This window comes from Notamacropus eugenii, chromosome 2 (assembly GCF_028372415.1).
Source record: "Notamacropus eugenii isolate mMacEug1 chromosome 2, mMacEug1.pri_v2, whole genome shotgun sequence".
NCBI classification, from domain to species: domain Eukaryota; kingdom Metazoa; phylum Chordata; class Mammalia; order Diprotodontia; family Macropodidae; genus Notamacropus; species Notamacropus eugenii.
In genome coordinates this window covers 180,826,137-180,832,449 of record NC_092873.1, presented here as the reverse complement: position 1 = coordinate 180,832,449, position 6,313 = coordinate 180,826,137, and the positions used below count along the sequence as shown (strand labels likewise).

The window sequence follows — 6,313 nt, the reverse complement described above, 5'->3', positions numbered from 1 at the left end:
GAGAAATGAGAGAGATGCAAGAAATCATGAAAAGTAAGTCAACAACTTGCTAAAGGAGACTCAAAAAAATGCTGAAGGAAATAACACCTTTGAAAATAGGTTAACTCAATTGGCCAAAGATGTCCAAAAAGCCAATGAGAAAAAGAATGTTTTAAAAAGTAGAATTAACGAGCCTGATGTCCCTAACCTCATCCTTCTTCTCCTCGCAAGGTTCCTGTCTTCCCCTTAGTCACCACCACCACCAGAGAAATGGCGACTGCCAAAGTACTGAAGATTAGTAAGAAGCTCTATGAAGGTAAAACAAAAGAAGTCTATGAATTGTTGGCTAGTCCTGGGAAAGTCCTCTTGCAATCTAAAGATTAGATTACATCAGGCAATGCAGCTAGAAAAAATCACCTGGATGAAAAAGCTGCAATCTCAAATAAAATTAATAACTGTATTTTCAAGTTGTTACAGGATGCAGGTATCAAAACTGCTTTCACCAAAAAATGTGGTGAGACAGCTTTCCTTGCACCTCAATGTTAAATGATTTCAATTGAATTGGTATTTAGGAGAATTGCAATTGGTTCTTTTCTCAAACGAAATCCTGGTGTCAAAGAAGGATACAAGTTCTATCCACCTAAAGTGGAGATGTTTTTCAAGGATGATGCTAACAGTGATCCATAGTGGTGTGAAGAACATATTATTTCTGCAAAATGGTGTTTTGCTGGACTTAACACAGGTCAGACAGAAATGGATATCATGAGTCATACCACACAAGCTATTTTTGAAATACTGGAAAAAATCCTGGCTGCTTCTGAACTGTAGACTGGTTGACATGAAGACTGAATTTGGTGTTGATGTAACTATAAAAGAAATTGTTTTTGCTGATGTTATTGATAATGATCCCTGGAGGCTCTGACCATCTAGTGATAGATCCAATCAAAAGACAAACAGTCATATCAGGACCTTAAGGAAATTACTTCTGAAGTCCTCCAGATGGTGAAGAAAATCTTTGAATGGGTGGCAGAAAGCGTGGAGTTGCTTCATAAACTGGAAACTTCATGGAGACATGTGGTATTGATGGGCTCAACTTCTGACCTTGGTAATTGTGAAAAAATTAAGAAGGCTTGTGGAAACTATGGAATTCCCTGTAAATTTTGAGTAACATCTGCCCATAAAGGACCAGATGAAACTCTAAAGATTAAAGCAGAGCATGAAGGAGATGATATTCCTACTGTATTTGTGCCAGTAGCTGGAAGAAGCAATGATTTGGACCACTAATGTCTGGTAACACTGTGTATCCAGTAATCAACCGTCCTCCCCTTACACTTCATTGGGGAGCTCAGGATGTGTGGTCCTCACTTCAAATGCCTAGTGGTCTTGGTTGTTCAGCTGTACTTTCGCCTGAGGGAGCAACTCAATTTGCAGCCCAGATATTTGGAATAAATAACCATTGGCTATGGGCTAAACTTGGAGAAAGCATATTAAATACATGGGTTTCCTTGAAGGAGGCAGATAAGAAAATCAGAGAATACAGTTTATAAGAAGAAAAATTCTAATTTAGCTTCAAAAAGCATTTGCAATCACGCAAAAGAAAAGATTACTCTAAATTAGTCATATCAAAGTACTAATAAAATTTCTTACTTGGTTTAAAAAAAAAGTAGAAGTAGCCAAATGGAAAATGAGGTTCAAAATCTCACTGAAGAAAATTTTTAAAAATTAGAATGGAAAAATTAGAATTTTTAAAAATTAGATGGAAGTTAATGACTTTACGAGAAATCAAGAAATTAGAAAGCAAAGCCAAAAGAATGAAAAAATAGAAGACAATGTGAAATATCTCATTGGAAAAACAAGTGACCTGGAAAATAAATCCAGGAGAGACAATAAAATTGTAGGACTACCTGAAAGCCATAATCAGAAAAGGAGACTAGATATCATCTTTCATGAAATTATTAAGGAAAACTGCCCTGATATTCTAGAACCAGAGGGTAAAATAAATATTGCAAGAATCCACAGATCACCTTCTGAAAGGGATCCAAAAAGAGAAACTCCCAGGAACATTGTAGTCAAAATGCAGAGTTCCCAGATCAAAGAGAAAATATTGCAAGCAGCCAGAAGGAAACAGTTTGAGTACTGTGGAAATACAATCAGGATAACACAGGATTTGGCAGCTTCTACATTAAGGGATCAAAGGGCTAGGAATATGATATTCCAGAAGTCAAAGGAACTAGGATTAAAACCAATAATCACCTACCCAGCAAAACTGAATATAATACTTCAGGGGAAAAAAGGATCATTCAATGATATAGAGGACTTTCAAGCATTCTTGATGAAAAGACCAGAACTCAATAGAAAATGTGTCTTTCAAACACAAGAATCAAGAGAAGCATGAAATGGTAAACAAGAAAGAGAAAATGTAAGGACTTTCTAAAGTTGAACTATTTACATTCTTACGTGGAAAGAAAATATTTGTAACTCTTGTGACTTTTCTCAGTATTTAACAATTGAAGGGATTATACGCGCACACACACACGCACACACACACAGAGAACACAGGAAGAGTTGAACAACAAGGGATTATACTTAAAAATTAAAATAAAATTGAGGAGTGAGAGAGGAATATATTGGGAAGATAAAGGGAGAAATGGAATGGAGTAAATTATCATGCATCGAGGAGGCAAGAAAAAACTTCTTCAGTGAGGGAGAATTTGGAAGATGTGAGAGAGAAAAAAGGGAAGCTTACTTTCTTCACATATGGCTTGAGGGAATGATATGCTTACTCGATTTGCTATGAAAGCATAACTTGCACTACAGAAGGGTAGGGGACAAGTGGAATGAGGGGGATGATTGAAAGGAGGGAAAATGGGAGAAGGGAGCAACCAGAAGTAAACAATTTTGGGGAGGAACAAGGTCAAAAGAGAGAATAGAATAAATGGAGGGGCAGGATGGGATGGAGGGAAATATAGTTAGTCTTACACAACATGATGATTATGGAAGTCCTTTGCACTTATACACCTATACAGCCTATATTGAATTATCAGTGTGGGGTGAGTAGGGAGAGAGGAAGGTAGAGAAGTTAGTACTGAAAGTATTAAAAATGAATGTTGAGAATTGTTTTTGCATATAACTTGGAAATAAGAAATACAGGTAATAGAGTATAGAAACCTATCTTATCCTGCAAAAAAAGAGAGAAGGGGACAAGGGATGGGAGGGGTGTGATAGAAGAGAGGGCTTTTTGAGGGAAAGGGTAATCAGAATGCAAGATGTTATGGGGTGGGGGGAGTGGAGAGATAGGGGAGAAATTTGGAACTCAAAATTTTGTGGAAATGAATGATGTAAACTAAAAATAAATAAATAAACATTAAAAAAAGAAACAAAATAAACTTTTCCATAACAGTAGAGTAGAAAGAAATGATTTCACAAGAAACTATGAGTCTATTTGTACAACTTGCTATTCCTTTTAAATACATGTTAAAGTTGTTATGTAACTTTTTTTTGCCTTTTTTCTTCTTCTCCATCCTTGAGATGGCTATTATTATACAGCACACACACACACACACACACACACACAAGTACACTCACATACACACACGTTTGTTTGTGTGTTAAGACTATATTTTTCAGGTTTTTTTCCCCTTCTGAAGCAGATAGCATCTTGCTTCATATGTCCTTTGTAGATAATTTGGTATTCATCTTTACAAATGCATTTGTTTGAGATGACTTTGCTATTCTTTTGCTTGTTTTATTTCATTTCAAGTATGTTTTGCATTTTTTTAAAAAAACAATATCAATAATGCTGATATTTATAATTTGTTTTATTTAAAAAAACAAAAATTTTCCTCAAAAGGGTACTTCTAAAATTGAATTTCCAAATATGCTGAGTTAATTTAAGCTATGTCATTACATTCCTTTTATTTCAAATTTTCATTAAGTCCCTGAGTGACACTAGGGAAATATACTTCAATACAATGTGAAGTCTGGCATTAAATACTAATTTAAATCTAATTCAGTCCTGGATGGAAGCCTGCAATTTCCATGAAAATCAACAGCTACGTTATTTGCCTTTGGTAAAGGGAAATGTCTTAAATAGCATCTTTTATAAGGAAAAGAAAATCATTACAAATATGAAATTTAAATGCATTAGTAGATTATAAAAAAGCAATAACTTTTTCAGTTTTAGCTTTATGTTTATATCTTAATACAACCCAACACACTCAACCATGAGGACTACAAAAGGAAGTCAAAGTGAATTGCACTATTTCTCCTCAATATTGATTTACTTTCAAAATTGCTCACCTGGTAAATGCAATGTTTTCAGTAACCCCTGAAAATTTTCATTGTACATTGATTTTATTCCACATTTTTAGTTCTCTTTTAATTAAAAAAAACAAAAGCTTTTCCTATAAGAAGATACCATGGAGGGGAATGGAACCAAGATGGCACAGTAGAAACATACACATACACTAGCTCCTCCCCTATAACCTATAAAATACCTGTGAAGAAAGACTCTCAACAAATTCTAGAGTAGCAGGAGCCACAGAACAAAGGAGTGGAGGAGATTTCCAGCCCAGGATGACCTGAAAGACTGACAGCCCTTAAATGGCGGCAGAGACAGCATAGGGCAGTAGCAGCTCCCACAGCAGCCCACATCCATTCTTGGATTGTAAAACCCCTGGGGGAACTGAGTAGGTGATTCTTACCTCAGTCCTCTGTAGCAGTCCTGCCCCCACCGAAAGCCCTTGGGGGAATTGAGCAGCTTATGTGAATTGCAGCCTGCAGTGCTTGCTTGGTGGAACTGGAGGCCAGGTGGCAGTGGAGAGGAAACTCTATTACTCACAGATTCTGGGCACAAAAGTTTCTTGTTGCTCCCAAACCAGAGTACATGCTTGAATGTGCCACCTTGGAGGAACTGAGACCTTAACTATACCCAGAGTATACTCTTCTCTTGACAAAGAACCCAAAAGTGAAGTAACTGGTTGAGAAAATGCCTGAAAAAGGGAAAAACAATAAGACTATAGAAGGTTACTTTCTTGGTGAACAGATATCTTCTCCCATCCTTCTGGGTGAGGAAGAACAATGCATATCATCAGGGAAAGACATAATACTCCAGGCTTCTGTATCCCAAACATTCAAAATAAATATTCAATGGTCTTGGGCCATGAAAGAGCTCAAAAAGGATTTTGATAATCATGTAAGAGAGGTGGAGGAAATTTTGGGAAGAGAAATGGGAGAGATGCAAGGAAATTGTGAAAAGCAAGTCAACAACTTGCAAAAGGAGACTTAAAAATGTTGAAGAAAATAACATCTTTAAAAATAGGCTAACTAAACTGGCAAAATAGGTTCAAAAAGTCAATGAGGAGAAGAATGCTTTAAAAAGAAGAATTAGCAAAGTAGAAAAGGCAGTTCAAAAGTTCACTGAAGAAAATAGTTCTTTAAAAATTAAAATGGAACAGATGGAGGCTAATGACTTTATGAAAAACCAAGAAATCACAAAACAAAATCAAAAGAATGGAAATATGGGAGATGATGTGAAATATCTCATTGGAAAAAAAAAAAAAAACAATTGACCTGGAAAATAGATCCAAGAGAGACAATTTAAAAATTGTGGGACTATCTGAAAGTTATGACCAAAAATAGAGCCAAGATATCATCTTTCATGAAATTATCAAGGAAAACTGCCCTAATATTCTAGAACCAGGGAGCAAAATAAATACTGAAAGAATCAACAGATTATTTTCTGAAAGAGATCCAAAAAGAGAAACTCCTAGGAAGATTGTAGCTGAATTTCAGAGTTACCAGGTCGAGGAGAATGTATTGCAAGCATCTAGAAAGAAACAATTTGAGTACTGTGGAAATATAATCAGGATAACACAAGATCTAGCAGCTTCTACATTAAGGGATCAAAGGGGGTGGAATATGATATTTCAGAAGAGAAGGGAACTACGATGAAAACCAAAAATCACCTATCCAGCAAAAGTGAGTATAATAATTCAGGGGGAAAATGGTCTTTCAAGAAGTAGGGGACGTTCAAGCATTCTTGATGAAAAGACCAGAGCTGAAAATAAAATTTGACTTTCAAACACAAGAATCAAGTGAAGCACGAAAATGTAAAAAGGAAAGAGAAAACATAAGGGACTTACTAAAGTTGAACTGTTTACATTCCTACATGAAAAGAAAATATTTGTAACTCTTGAAACTTTTTTCAGTATCTGGGTAGTTGGTGGGATTACACACACACACACACACACACACACACACACACACACAAACATACACACACAGAGCACAGGGTGAGTTGAATAGGATGGGATCATATTTTTAAAAATGGAAT

The 6,313-nt window shown here is 35.9% G+C and overlaps 1 pseudogene; it reads left to right on the top strand.

The window, feature by feature from the left end:
* The first annotated feature begins 249 nt into the window (after positions 1 to 249).
* On the top strand, positions 250 to 1,526 carry LOC140523759 (bifunctional phosphoribosylaminoimidazole carboxylase/phosphoribosylaminoimidazole succinocarboxamide synthetase pseudogene; annotated as a pseudogene).
* Positions 1,527 to 6,313: the final 4,787 nt, after the last annotated feature.